Raw genomic sequence first — 16,700 nt, forward strand, 5'->3', positions numbered from 1 at the left:
GATGGCGTCGAAAAGAAAAAAAATCGGCTTCTTCTAGTTTAGCCCTTTCAACCAATACCCATATAGTGGTCGTTTAATGCGACTATTTGTCATTTACAGCATTGAAAGTTCAGCGGATGCCGCCATATTGGATTTCAAGATGGCGTCTGATAGCGAAATTCGACTTCTACTCGTTTAGCCCTTTCACCCAATACCAATATTGATAGGGTTTCATGCGATTTCAAGTCATTTACGACATTTTAAAGTTCAGCGGAAGCCGCCATCTTGGATTTCAAGATGGCGTCAGACAACGAAATTTGACTTCAACTCATGATTTATTCCACAGGTCATTCACAACCAATCCCTTTTCATTCAAAAAGTCTGTCCTCATTCACTGTACTAATGATTAACAACTCAGAAATGAGGAACTTATCCTAAGCGTGTAATTGGTTGGCTTGCGAGAGAAACGTCAAATCGTAGCTTTTTTTGGGGTCATCATTAAACCATAATAAAACTTTGAATTGACTCACGCCATGTTGGGTGCAAAATCGAACGGCACAAAATGACGCCATGTTGATGGATTCACAATGCAAGCATTGGAAAATATTTTTTCAGGCCTATTTTCCATCAATTGACCATCAGATTTGACGAGGCGCATTTATTTTAAGATACTATTTCATACACATTTTACCTAAAATCTTGACTGGCAGTACAAAAGAGGCTCATAATATGGTTAAAACATTGATATTTTGGCTATTAATTTTACCAGATCATATCTCAATAATGCAATCATCATTCATCAACCATAATGGTTGCTGGAAAAAATAAAAATAAAACTCCGAGAACTCACAGAATCGAAAAAAAACAAAAATTCCTAACATGTTTAATGAGAGCTTTATAAAAGCTTTGGTGACCAACATTGATGACCAACAATGATATGTCATGATGACGTTTCTAGGGTAGGGCCAATTTTGGCTTTATTAGAGTCCAGGTGATGTTATAGAATGCGCTTTAGCTTTTTATGAAGGTTAATGCTATAGTCCAAACGAAATTTTGCTGACCATAATAAAGCTAAAATTGTTGCTTGGGTAATGTGCATAACGGGATATAAACAATATTGACCACAGTCGTTTTCTCCATATCATGTGAAGACGACAGCATCAGCATACTCTAGCAGAGAAAATTAAAGCACTAATTCGAGAAGGTTAAAATGGTTTCCGAAGATCACGTACCCAAAAAACAAAAGGCTAACGATGAAGAATTTAACTTAGCATAAAACAGGAAAATTACGTAAGCAACTTTTGAAGGGAGTTCAAGCGTAAAAACCTATTGATATCCATGTATTATGATTGTGGATTAGACTTCATGTTTGAGAAACTTTAGCCATATCTTAAGTCCTTAGAACAACTTAACAGGTGTTTAGAGAAAATTTAAAAAGCTTATACATCTCTAACGAAGTTTTGTCAAAATTTCAAAATCACGAGTTGAATCTACTTTATTAGAAAATCATTCTGAAAATCGATTTAAGGCATCAAAAAAAATGGCGAGATCTAACTTTGGAAAACAGATTGATTGGAACCCAAAAAGTGGAGCTAGGCGTAATCCTCTTTCAAAAATACTCCCACAGCTAGCCAAACTACTCAATTGTGAAAATAAGTGGAAATTTTTCACGATGTGTGGAAATTAAACCTTCCACTAACCGAAATGCTGTCAGCAATGCTCTCCATGTATGTACTTATGTACGTACATAATTCTCCTCATTCGTGGGGTGGTGATGATGACGGAACGATGAAAATCCGGGGCAGCACCAATTTTACACCGAAATGAACCATGTAAATAAATAAATTCGAATCAATAAGCAGCTAATGCGAATCAAAGCAATTTCATCGGCTGTGATCCTACCTATATGTACACAACTAGGTATACGAATAATCTACACAGCTACATAACCCTGAAAACCCGGCAAAAACGGCCCAGTAGCGAAAACCCGTCTTTTCCCTTGCCGCCACGATATTTGGCTTGGTGTGGGCGTTCTCTGTTTTGCACTATAATCAAAATTGGATTAGACACATCCAGCGCCCCAGACGGCATATTGAATGTCGTGAATGTGTGGAAAAATAGTTTACGTCAATTACAAAGTAAAATTTTGGCAAACGCTGTAGGTACGCGCGATGGAGGTAATTATTTACAGTTGCGAGGAATGGTTCGCAGCATATAATACTTTCAAATGCAGATACTTAATTTCTGGATTGTTTCTGCATGGAAGAGTTTAATCTATTAATGTCCCACTCGCAAGATGATGAAAGCTTAAAGTCTTATATCATTAGGATTTTTAGAATTAATAGTCAAATAATCTGTTGATTACTATTTTAAAAAGACTATACTTTAGACCGCTGCAGAAATTGACAAATGGGCCACATTTGTTTTTTCGAAAACTTTTGGGTCACCAACCACCACTGTAAAATAAGTATTCACAACCTACATTTAATTTTTAGTTACTCACTCTGGAAGGATGATTTTGTTTTTGATAAATTTACATTTTAGTCCCAATTGCTTTTTAACTATTTTGGTTTGTGTGCATTGCAGAAGAAAATGTTCTGGAATTTAATCTTAATTTCCAAAATCGATAAACTCGTTGAATCAACACTTGACTGTTTTTGTATTTACTTCGCAGCAATTTCGGATTTGGAACTCGCGTCACGTAACAAACCGTTTTTTCTTGGTGCGTGTAGCCGCCGACACTCCGGATCCGGATCCACGTGTCAGGAGCAGATTTCCTTCAGACGAACATAGGAATCTACACTATTGGTAACTGCTGTCTGTGGCCATTTTTTTCCTTCGGTTCAACAATTCCGACCATTCTGGAGATGAGTCGAGAGGAAATTAACGAAAAAACGTGACCAAGTAATCGCAATTTCGGATCACCTTTTGTGTGGATTAAAATTCTTGTTCTGGTCCACCGGATTGAAGCCACATTGGAAGAGAGAGAAAAAAAAAGTTGAACCTCACGACTTTGACACTTCCTCTGGATTGTGGAAGCCGAGCTTTCCTAAGCATAACGGAAAATGACCTCTGCTTTGAGACGAAATATTGATGTTCTTTTATGGGGAAAAATGAATTGAAATTGAAGGTATGGCGAAATAACGGAAATACCACGGAACGACGATGAGACAGAAGAGACCTTTCGTAAAAATGATTCGAACAAAACATGGGGTAGGTACTTATCGTTTTGTCCGTTTGGGATATTTCGAATTGTGGGAGGGAGGATGCGGCCATCAACTTCATGGCATGGCGAGAAGAAAAATTAATTCTTCGCTCTTGACTTTTCCGCCCGTCGTCGTCCTCCACAGTCTGATCATTATGCCTACTTGGATCTCGATTTTCAGCGGATGTTCATGGATTAAACTTAATAGAAAAACAACGAATAGCCTATCACAGAACACAGTTTTAAAGATAAACGAAAATTTTCAAACCATAATAATACCCAAGGTGTGTATATATAGGAGGTGTAACGATATGAGAAACTCCCGATTCAGCCATTTTGATTTGGCTACTATGGAGTTCGTGGAGTTTGTTCACTACCAAAGCCTTCAGTTCCAACAAATTTTCCGATGTTTACTAACAAACTCACTGAACCTCACCGCGTTCCTCTAGCCTACTTTCTGACAAAGTCAGAGAACCTTGTGATCTATTTTGACAATTTTGACAATTTCGACAATTTTGACAATTTAGACAATTTTAACAGTTTTGACAATTTTGACAATTTTGACAATTTTGACAATTTTGACAATTTTGACAATTTTGACAATTTTGACAATTTTGATAATTTTGACAATTTTGACAATTTTGACAATTTTGACAATTTTGACAATTTTGACAATTTTGACAATTTTGACAATTTTGACAATTTTCACAATTTTGACAATTTTGACAATTTTAACAATTTTGACAATTTTGACAATTTTGACAATTTTGACAATTTTGACAATTTTCACAATTTTCACAATTTTCACAATTTTCACAATTTTCACAATTTTCACAATTTTCACAATTTTGACAATTTTCACAATTTTGACAATTTTGACAATTTTGACAATTTTGACAATTTTGACAATTTTGACAATTTTGACAATTTTGACAATTTTGACAATTTTGACAATTTTGACAATTTTGACAATTTTGACAATTTTCACAATTTTCACAATTTTGACAATTTTGACAATTTTAACAATTTTGACAATTTTGACAATTTTGACAATTTTCACAATTTTCACAATTTTCACAATTTTGACAATTTTGACAATTTTGACAATTTTGACAATTTTGACAATTTTGACAATTTTGACAATTTTGACAATTTTGACAATTTTGACAATTTTGACAATTTTGACAATTTTGACAATTTTGACAATTTTGACAATTTTGACAATTTTGACAATTTTGACAATTTTGACAATTTTGACAATTTTGACAATTTTGACAATTTTGACAATTTTGACAATTTTGACAATTTTGACAATTTTGACAATTTTGACAATTTTGACAATTTTGACAATTTTGAGAATTTTGACAATTTTGAGAATTTTGACAATTTTGACAATTTTGATAATTTTGACAATTTTGACAATTTTGACAATTTTGACAATTTTGACAATTTTGACAATTTTGACAATTTTGTCAATTTTGACAATTTTGACAATTTTGACAATTTTGACAATTTTGACAATTTTGACAATTTTGATAATTTTGACAATTTTGACAATTTTGACAATTTTGACAATTTTGACAATTTTGACAATTTTGACAATTTTGACAATTTTGACAATTTTGACAATTTTGACAATTTTGACAATTTTGACAATTTTGACAATTTTGACAATTTTGACAGTTTTGACAGTTTTGACAATTTTGACAATTTTGACAATTTTGACAATTTTGACAATTTCGAAAATTTTGACAATTTTGAAAATTTTGAAAATTTTGACAATTTTGACAATTTTGACAATTTTGACAATTTTGACAATTTTGACAATTTTGACAATTTTGACAATTTTGACAATTTTGATAATTTTGACAATTTTGACAAATTTGTCAATTGTGACAATTTTGACAATTTTTTTATTAAGGACCTTTTTGACATTCGGTCTCTCGCTGTTTCCTTGTTACAAAGTAATACTAAATTTTGTTGTATAATTCAATGGATTTTAAATATTCTATCACTTTCTTGGCCATTTCTCTGTTGTCTGCCAACGCCTCTCGAAGATTACCCGGCACTCCGTGGTTGATTCGTTCTTCTTCCAGTTGTGGGCACGTTGCGATTATGTGTTTGACAGTCAAAACTTCGTTGCATCTGGGGCAAAGCGGGCGGTCTATTCTGTCCAGAAGGAAAGCATGGTGAGCAGTGTGTGTCCGATGCGTGACCGGGCTAGTATAACATCATCTTTTCGATTTCCCAAAAAGGCTGCTTTAAAGGGTAGGACGGTGTTTTTAACTTCCCGCAATTTATTGTTCAGACTTGTGTGCCATTGCATCTGCCATCGGTTCCTGAACTGTGTCTTGACAACTTTTCTTATTTCCTTGTAGTCGACTACTTGATCGACTTCCTCTGGCAATTCCAAAGCCTTTTTCGCTTCGAAGTCAGCTCTTTCGTTTCCGGGAATCCCGATATGGCTGGGAACCCAACAAAACACTATTTCTGATCCCATTTCGACGATCCGATTGTGCAGGACTTGTACAGAGTCTTTCCATCTGGTGTTTATCTTGCACTTTTCGAGGTTTGTCACAACACTCATCGAGTCTGTACATAAAAGGTAAGCTCGAGGTACCTGCTGGTCAACTATCCAGGACAGTGCTCGTTCTACTGCTGCGCTTTCCGCTGCGAAAATGCTACTTATGTTGTTCAGCCGCATTCGAAACACATAATCTTCACTTACTACGCCATAGCCACACTTCAAGTTTTGTTTGGATCCATCTGTGAAGATTGATCTGTGGATGCGATATTTTGTTTGTCGTAATTCATGGAAAATTTGTCTGAGGCCGTTCGATGTTGCGCCTAGCGAAAGTTGGTGATGGAGGCTTTTGTCTACATTAAGCTTTGATCTTAGCCACGGCGGGCTATCTGGGATTTTGAATACTGCTGTTCTCGGCAAATGGAGATCTAATTCGGTCATTAAATGTTGTCCTCTGTTTCTGTAAGAGTTGGGCTGCACTCTTGGTCGTTCTCCCCACATTTCGTCGGAGCTTGCATCCCCTTCACTGCTGCTGCTACTGATACTGGTAACAGTTGCGCCATCCGGTTCGGTGCTTTCCTCTGTGCGATCAAAGCTTAGACATCGAGCGGTGTATAGTGTGGTTCGCTGATCGAAAAGTGTTCCTCAACTAGGAATGCCGGTTTCCGCTTGAAGACTGACTACGGGGCTCGTTCTGAAAGCACCAACTATCGCTCAAAGTCCTGCGTTGTGTACGGTTTCCAAAGATTGAAATATTTTACCTTCCATGGCTGATAAGATTGGGGCTGCGTACAAAAGTTTTTCCAGTATTGTTGCCCGGTACAGTTTTAAGAGGGTGTTTCTATCTCCTCCCCAGGTCCTAGCAGCTATACTTCGAATGAACAAGACTCTTTGTTGGCAAGCAGCTTTCACCTCTTCAGCGTGGGCTCGATATTTCAAATGTTGGTCCAAAGTAACGCCTAAACATTTGTGTTGATTTTTACGCGGTATTAACACATTATTCAGAGTCAGCGTGGTTGGATTTGACGGTTTCTTCTTATGCGGTGAGCGAAAAATAACAGTTGCACTTTTTCCTGCTGATATTTTGAATCCTGTTTTTGTTTCCCAATTTCCTAATTGATTCAATGCTGTCTGGAGTTTTCCTTAGGTTTGATCAGCGTTTTCACCAGTTGCGATCAAAACTACATCGTCAGCATAAATCAAGCACTGGATATTCGTTGGTAGGTAATTGGTTAGTGTATTTATCGCCAGTAGAAACATAGTTACGCTTAACACGGACCCTTGACAGAGGCCTGTTTCCATGACCTTGTTGCTTGACGTTTTTCCATTGATCGAAACTTGGAAGGATCTGTTGCGTAGCATTTCTTGAAGGAAACTAACCATTTTTCCGCCAATGTTATTACTTATTAGCTGTTCGAGGCAAAGTCTGCGCCAGGTGGTGTCGTAGGCTTTGCTAATATCCAAAAAGGCTACTTGGGCTATTTTGTTTTCACTGAAAGCAACGCGAATTATTTTTTCCAGAGTGCACAGATGATCTGCTGTGCTTCTGCCTTTTCGAAAAGCGTATTGGTGGTTGTAGAAAAGTCTTTTCGTTTCCAAAAGATGAACAAGGCGATTATTAACCATCCTTTCGAATACCTTTCCAATGCAGCTGTTAAGGTAGATTGGGCGATAGTTGAGAGGGTCTGTGCGTTGTCCTTTACCTTTGAAGATCGGAACAACGAGCGATTTAGTCCATTTCTGAGGGTATACTGATTCATCCCATAAGCGATTGTATGTTTCAAGGAGCAGAGTTTTTCCATCAAGGGGGAGATGTGAGATCATCGCGTAATGAATATTGTCTGGTCCTGGTGTGGATCCTTTCAAACCTTCAAGGGCTTCGTCGAGCTCGTACATACTGAAGTTTTGATTGTGGTGGCCCGAATCAGCGGAAATGGGTAACGGATCGGATTCGATTTGGTGTTTATAGTTGAGGAAATTTTCATTATACGCACTTTCACTAGATACTTTTTCGAATGCGTCGCCTAGCATCTCGCTCATGGCCTGAGGGTCAGTTGCTGTTTCGCCTTGGTAATGGATTGAGTTGATTTGGTTACTCCTTTTCTTACCTTGAACTCTCCGGTAGTTACTCCACATTTCCTTCAAGGGGGTCTGTGACGAAAAGTTACCCGCGAGTTCTTCCCAGCTTTTGACAATTTTGACAATTTTGACAGTTTTGACAATTTTGACAATTTTGACAATTTTGACAATTTTGACAATTTTGACAATTTTGACAATTTTGACAATTTTGACAATTTTGACAATTTTGACAATTTTGACAATTTTGACAATTTTGACAATTTTGACAATTTTGACAATTTTGACAATTTTGACAATTTTGACAATTTTGACAATTTTGACAATTTTGACAATTTTGACAATTTTGACAATTTTGACAATTTTGACAATTTTGACAATTTTGACAATTTTGACAATTTTGACAATTTTGACAATTTTGACAATTTTGACAATTTTGACAATTTAGACAATTTTGACAATTTTGACAATTTTGACAATTTTGACAATTTTGACAATTTTGACAATTTTGACAATTTTGACAATTTTGACAATTTTGACAATTTTGACAATTTTGACAATTTTGACAATTTTGACAATTTTGACAATTTTGACAATTTTGACAATTTTGACAATTTTGACAATTTTGACAATTTTGACAATTTTGACAATTTTGACAATTTTGACAATTTTGACAATTTTGACAATTTTGACAATTTTGACAATTTTGACAATTTTGACAATTTTGACAATTTTGACAATTTTGACAATTTTGACAATTTTGACAATTTTGACAATTTTGACAATTTTGACAATTTTGACAATTTTGACAATTTTGACAATTTTGACAATTTTGACAATTTTAACAATTTTGACAATTTTGACAATTTTGACAATTTTGACAATTTTGACAATTTTGACAATTTTGACAATTTTGACACTTTTGACAATTTTGACAATTTTGACAATTTTGACAATTTTGACTATTTTGTTAATTTTGACAATTTTGACAATTTTGACAATTTTGACAATTTTGACAATTTTGACAATTTTGACAATTTTGACAATTTTGACAATTTTGACAATTTTGACAATTTTGACAATTTTGACAATTTTGACAATTTTGACAATTTTGACAATTTTGACAATTTTGACAATTTTGACAATTTTGACAATTTTGACAATTTTGACAATTTTGACAATTTTGACAATTTGAAAAATTTGACAATGGAGACTGGACAAAAATGTTTGTACTTTTTTCGAACCAAACATTCGAAAAAAAAATTCCCATTCTTCCTTGACAATTTGAACAATTTTGACAATATGGTTTCAAATCAAACTGCAGAATTCACACCGAATGAAATCCTCTCTTTTAGTGAAATGTTAAAAATAGCTGTCAGCCGCATCCAAAACTTTCGTCATCGGTAGGAGTAAATTTATTTGTTGCTTCATACTGAATGCGGTTAATAATAATCTATACATACAGCTCACATTCACAGACCAGTTTTCCCGTAAATTTAACACATCTGCATGCTTCAGCTGCAAAAGCCAAAAAAAACGAATATGAGCCATATGGGGCAAAAGTTTGCTCAATCGACGGATATAGTAATTGACTACGAAAATATGGTGCCTGACATAATATTTGCACGAGTTCAAAGTCCAATAATACACGATTGTCATATTCTGCGAACTCGAAACCGGTTACACCGGGCGGAAGTGAACGTTTGCGTATATTAATTAATTTTGCTCTGCCCTTTACTTTTTTTTCTATATTTTCGCATATCGAAACTCGAACATTTGGAATCGAAATCGATGTGATTTATGATCTGTTTTGGCAGACTTCGGACTTGGTTCGGTTATTGTTGTTGTTGATAATGATGCTGAATCGTCGTTGAAATTGGGACGATGCGAACGATTTTCGATTCGATTCGCCAACGGAAGTTGAAGGTGAAAATGGCGCAAAGTTTTGGCGGTTACACAACAGCGCATATCGACTGATGAACGATCCGCTTGAAAATTTATTGTGTGTTCCTACCATTTTCGACCAAACGGTTGAGATTATTTATAGCTAGAGATAACTTTCAGTATTGGTTCAATGATTCCAACTTTTTCACAAATTTTTGGTAAAAATTTCAAAAATGGTTAAAAGTGGCAACTTTGTCAAATTGGCTCTAAAATTTGAAACTGAAATCTCAATCTAAATCCGACTCAAATTCATTTTCGACGGGCGTTTGACTCACTAGTTCAATTACTTTCAGTAGACTCCCTTAAAATTTGACAATGGAAAGTATTCACGAGACAGCCCCGAATTCCACGGATCAACAATCACGATGGGGTTGGAAAAAAAAGAATCAGACGAAAAGAAAAATTGAAGCTTAATAACAGCCAGCTGTACCTGATTAAATTCACTTTTTTTTTTCGCTGAGCCCGGTTGCCTCCTGTTTCGGTTCTTGCTTTCTCTTGTCCGCAGTGGAGTTAATTTTTGGCATTTTTTCCATTATCCATTCGTTTCGAGATACCAAAGAACAGAGAATAGTGAAGTCTTCCGATAATTTCGGAAAAAAGATTGATTTAAAGCAAATGTTATTCTTAAGATTATAAACTTGTTCAACAGGAATTTTTGTTTTTTTTAGAATGTTGGAGAAATCATTTTTAAAACTGTACTTACATTTTTGAATCAAACCACTGTGTCTGTTTTGACCGAATTTCTATTCGACCCATTCGTCTAAGTCGAAAGTTAAGCTCATTAGGGCAACTCCACCCACAAAAAGCCGCCCCAAAAAGAGCCAAATTTTTCGATCTCCCACACCCCGATAAGCGCTAGCTGCCCAGCAACTAATAAATGAAGGGATTTACACGGTGCCATGCATTGAAATTTATAAAGATGTAAATTTATCTAATCTCGACTTACCTCAATCAAATGGGGTCGAAGAAGAAAAAATCTTCGCACCAGTATCAAGATGAGAAATTTTCCAGCTTTATAATCCCGGCGTGGGTGTGACGAGTCACGGTCTCGTGCCCAAAAAGTGATCCGGAATCGAAGCTCGGCCTCTTTTTCAACTTCTCGGCGTCTCAGCCGATGCCCCTGAGATCAACTGCTTTTCGCTGGATGTTCCGGAACAAGACTTAAGGCCAAGGTAGCGAGGATTTTAATTAAAAACTTTTCCAATTTTTGCTGTATGTTCACACTAGATTTTCCCGGAAACCACACTGATGACACACTGGTTTATCGAAAATATCTTCTTTTCGTCACTTTCGTAGTGCAGATGAAAAATAATGATTCACTTTCCAAATTGACTGCAACCAATCAAAACAAACCCACACCGAAACACAAACACATTCACCGGCTGGTAGGAAATTATGTGTAGAAAAAAGGGGCCAAACTTTACCTTTTCTCCAGAAACACGAAACTGCCGTAGTGCCCTCACTGCTTTTCACTTCAAATTATTGCCTGTTTTCACTCCGGTTCTGCTGCACATTTGTTGGTTAATTGTTCTGAAAAAAAAAAGAGAAAAAACAAGTTGTTTAAACCGAAATTACTAAGAAAATTGTTCCTACTTGCTGGACGGAATTATGCACTTCTCGAATGTGAAAAAAATCTCTCCTGTTAATTACAATCCATTATCAGCCAATTGCTGTTGAAAAATGTTCAAGAAAATTATATTAACATATATTTTAAAACATGAATATTGTCATCAATAATTAAAACTACCTGTCTTGACAAAACACTTATAAACCATCTATAGGATTCAATTTTTTTTTTCAGTCTGAAAGCTGTAAATAGTTAAAAAAATTTTACAATTTTGACAATTTCAAAAATTTTGTCAATTTTGATAATTTTGACAGTTTTGCCAATATTGCCAATTTTTACAATTTTGTCAATTTTGACAATTTTGACAATTTTGACAATTTTGACAATTTTGATAATTTTGACAATTTTGACAATTTTGACAATTTTGACAATTTTGAAAATTTTGACAATTTTGACAATTTTGACAATTTTGACAATTTTGACAATTTTGACAATTTTGACAATTTTGACAATTTTGACAATTTTGACAATTTTGACAATTTTGACAATTTTGACAATTTTGACAATTTTGACAATTTTGACAATTTTGACAATTTTGACAATTTTGACAATTTTGACAATTTTAAAAATTTTGACAATTTTGACAATTTTGACAATTTTGACAATTTTGACAATTTTGACAATTTTGACAATTTTGACAATTTTGACAATTTTGACAATTTTGACAATTTTGACAATTTTGACAATTTTGACAATTTTGACAATTTTGACAATTTTGACAATTTTGACAATTTTGACAATTTTGACAATTTTGACAATTTTGACAATTTTGACAATTTTGACAATTTTGACAATTTTGACAATTTTGACAATTTTGACAATTTTGACAATTTTGACAATTTTGACAATTTTGACAATTTTGACAATTTTGACAATTTTGACAATTTTGACAATTTTGACAATTTTGACAATTTTGACAATTTTGACAATTTTGACAATTTTGACAATTTTGACAATTTTGACAATTTTGACAATTTTGACAATTTTGACAATTTTGACAATTTTGACAATTTTGACAATTTTGACAATTTTGACAATTTTGACAATTTTGACAATTTTGACAATTTTAACAATTTTGACAATTTTGACAATTTTGACAATTTTGACAATTTTGACAATTTTGACAATTTTGACAATTTTGACAATTTTGACAATTTTGACAATTTTGACAATTTTGACAATTTTGACAATTTTGACAATTTTGACAATTTTGACAATTTTGACAATTTTGACAATTTTGACAATTTTGACAATTTTGACAATTTTGACAATTTTGACAATTTTGACAATTTTGACAATTTTGACAATTTTGACAATTTTGACAATTTTGACAATTTTGACAATTTTGACAATTTTGACAATTTTGACAATTTTGACAATTTTGACAATTTTGAAAATTTTGACAATTTTGACAATTTTGACATTTTTGACAATTTTGACAATTTTGACAATTTTGACAATTTTGACAATTTTGACAATTTTGACAATTTTGACAATTTTGACAATTTTGACAATTTTGACAATTTTGACAATTTTGACAATTTTGACAATTTTGACAATTTTGACAATTTTGACAATTTTGACAATTTTGACAATTTTGACAATTTTGACAATTTTGACAATTTTGACAATTTTGACAATTTTGACAATTTTGACAATTTTGACAATTTTGACAATTTTGACAATTTTGACAATTTTGACAATTTTGACAATTTTGACAATTTTGACAATTTTGACAATTTTGACAATTTTGACAATTTTGACAATTTTGACAATTTTGACAATTTTGACAATTTTGACAATTTTGACAATTTTGACAATTTTGACAATTTTGACAAATTTGAAAATTTTGTCAATTTTGACTATTTTGACAGTTTCAAAAATTTTGACAATTTCGATAATTTTGACAATTTTGACAATTTTGACAATTTTGACAATTTTGACAATTTTGATAATTTTAACATTTTTGACAATTTAGACAATTTAGACAATTTTGACAATTTTGACAATTTTGACAATTTTGACAATTTTGACAATTTTGACAATTTTGACAATTTTGACAATTTTGACAATTTTGACAATTTTGACAATTTTGACAATTTTGACAATTTTGACAATTTTGACAATTTTGACAATTTTGACAATTTTGACAATTTTGACAATTTTGACAATTTTGAAAATTTTGACAATTTTGACAATTTTGACAATTTTAACAATTTTGACAATTTTGAAAATTTTGACAATTTTGACAATTTTGACAATTTTGATAATTTTGACAATTTTGACAATTTTGACAATTTTGACAATTTTGACAATTTTGACAATTTTGACAATTTTGACAATTTTGACAATTTTGACAATTTTGACAATTTTGACAATTTTGACAATTTTGACAATTTTGACAATTTTGACAATTTTGACAAATTTGACAATTTTGACAATTTTGACAATTTTGACAATTTTGACAATTTCGACAATTTTGACAATTTTGACAATTTTGACAATTTTGACAATTTTGACAATTTTGACAATTTTGTCAATTTTGTCAGTTTGTCAATTTTGTCAACTTTGTCAATTTTGTTTTTTTTTGTCAATTTTGTCAATTTTGTCAATTTTGTCAATTTTGTCATTTTTTTTTTTAAATTTTGTCTGTTTTGTCAATTTTGTCAATTTTGTCAATTTTGTCAATTTTGTCAATTTTGTCAATTTTGTTAATTTTGTCAATTTTGTTAATTTTGTCAATTTTGTCAATTTTGTCAATTTTGTCAATTTTGTCAATTTTGTCAATTTTGTCAATTTTGTCAATTTTGTCAATTTTGTCAATTTTGTCAATTTTGTCAATTTTGTCAATTTTGTCAATTTTGGTCAATTTTGTCAATTTTGTCAATTTTGTCAATTTTGTCATATTTGTCAATTTTGTCAATTTTGTCAATTTTGTCAATTTTGTCAATTTTGTCAATTTTGTCAATTTTGTCAATTTTGTCAATTTTGTCAATTTTGTCAATTTTGTCAATTTTGTCAATTTTGTCAATTTTGTCAATTTTGTCAATTTTGTCAATTTTGTCAATTTTGTCAATTTTGTCAGTTTTGTCAATTTTGTCAATTTTGTCAATTTTTTCAATTTTTTCAATTTTGTCAATTTTGTAAATTTTGTCAATTTTGTCAATTTTGTAAATTTTTTAAATTTTGTCAATTTTGACAATTTCGAAATTTTTAGTTTTTTGACAATTTTGACAATTTTGACAATTTTGACAATTTTGACAATTTTGACAATTTTGACAACTTTGACAATTTTGACAATTTTGACAATTTTGAATATTTTGGCAATTTTCACAATTTTGACAATTTTGACAATTTTGACAATTTTGACAATTTTGACAATTTTGACAATTTTGACAATTTTGACAATTTTGACAATTTTGACAATTTCGACAAATTGGACAATTTTGACAATTTTGACAATTTCGATAATTTTGACAATTTTGACAATTTTGACAATTTTGACAATTTTGACAATTTTGACAATTTTGACAATTTTGACAATTTTGACAATTTTGACAATTTTGACAATTTTGACAATTTTGACAATTTTGACAATTTTGACAATTTTGACAATTTTGACAATTTTGACAATTTTGACAATTTTGACAATTTTGACAATTTTGACAATTTTGACAATTTTGACAAATTTTGACAATTTTGCCAATTTAAACAATTTTGATAATTTCGCAATTTTGATCATTTTCACATGATAGAAATTTTTACATTTTACATTTGTCGTTTGTAATCTTGTTGTTTTTTTCTGTGTTTCGCTACTAAAATACCTCTTCATTCGTCCGAACGAGCTGAGCACTCTTCAGGAACGACGATGACCTCCAAAGCTAGAGAGGACGGCCCTTGCCTTTTTGAAGAAGACGAAGGTATAGGAAAAATACCTCGTTAAACCGTACCCACACCTTCCAATCGGGGCTTAGTACCTGTACCGTACCTACTTGAAAATTCGTTTCAAATTTACCAATCGACCGGTCGTTTTTGTTGCTTTGCGCCGCGGCACATTTCCATTCGATGCGCTTCTGTTTTTTCCGTTCTTATTTATGTGAAGGTATTGTGGGGATCTGGCAAAAACTTGGAGCAGAGCAGCAAACGAAAAAAAAACACTCGAACGCGTGAAGGTGCTGATGTTGGCCAATATGCGCCTCGGCGGAAAATCTCGCAGCTTGGCGGAATCGATTTCTACATGCGTAAAAAATACGTTTGCTTATTGCGTACGTAGTCATGCATGGGTGATTATTTTTTTCATACTTCTACAAAACCTTCACCCTTAGAGAAGATTTTTTTTTAACTTGTAGCCTGAATAGGGTACGAGCTTCTATTTTGATTGCAGACTTAGTAGGTAAAAATTTTACCGTAAAATACAACTGAATATTACCCATTCCGAACCCGAACCCACCCAAACTTAATAAATATGGCAGGCAAAGGTACATCCACTATTTTTTTTGAAAACATAAAAGCTATCGACTTCCTCATGGTCATCAACATAGAAGTAAATAAAGACCAGTTGAGGGCGTTGCGGAAAAGCTGATCAGCCAAAGGCAGCGCTCTGCTTTACGTATGAAATACTATGGAATATCATTTTAGTTTTATTTGATTTACGCTTTAGTTTCTAGGCGAAATTGTTCTGATGCAAATTCAATCTGAGAGTAAAGTACTAAGAGTTCGAATGTCGTGAAAAGTCCTCCGTCTCGAATGGGTTAATCAGCAAAAACAAGAAAAATCTCGCCTCTCCTTTCATACTCCGGTCACCACCAGCCCATGTAGTGCTGCCGGTTTCTCGGCATCCATCTTTATTCCTCCCATCACCTCAATTCATATGACTTAATCGCTTTATCTTTGACTTTGTTCGATACATGCCGGCACGCATGCCAGTTTTGCTACACATTTGTTTTATTTGTTTACTCAAGCAATCAAACGACCAAATGAAAAAAATTAGTCCTGATACCAGATTTGAACCGGGACCCTTCGAGATGATAGCCAAACACGCTGCCACGCTGCCACGAGGCCACGCCTAGATGTGATAAATTTGTGGTAAATAAATACAGTTGGACGAATTTTTTTAAAGTGAAAAAATTTACCTTTTTCAAAAACAAACAGTTAGCTGTAAGTTCAACTGAGTTGAAATTTCAATATAAATTATACATTCCAACAATTTCCAAGCTTCAATAAATGATTTATGGGGCCGTTCACAAATGACGTAAGCACGATTTTGGGAATTTTTAACCTTCCCTCCCCCCCTGGTAAAGCAAAGTAAGATTTTTCGAAACCACCCTCCCCCCTAGTAAGATCTT

At 33.0% G+C, this 16,700-nt stretch overlaps 1 protein-coding gene across 4 annotated transcripts in view; it reads right to left on the reverse strand.

The window, feature by feature from the left end:
• The window catches only part of LOC129746189 (protein phosphatase 1 regulatory subunit 14B), a 184,318-nt gene that overhangs the window by 81,748 nt on the left and 85,870 nt on the right, over nucleotides 1-16,700 (reverse strand). For 2 of the 4 annotated variants that reach the window (XM_055739736.1, XM_055739737.1), the window contains exon 2: nucleotides 11,153-11,258. The gene's annotated coding sequence lies outside the window, so the exon portion shown is untranslated. Of the gene's footprint in view, nucleotides 1-10,674; nucleotides 11,259-16,700 lie in introns of all 4 variants that reach the window. The other 2 variants (XM_055739734.1, XM_055739735.1) reach the window with 1 other exon arrangement.

This window comes from Uranotaenia lowii, chromosome 2, assembly GCF_029784155.1.
Source record: "Uranotaenia lowii strain MFRU-FL chromosome 2, ASM2978415v1, whole genome shotgun sequence".
NCBI classification, from domain to species: domain Eukaryota; kingdom Metazoa; phylum Arthropoda; class Insecta; order Diptera; family Culicidae; genus Uranotaenia; species Uranotaenia lowii.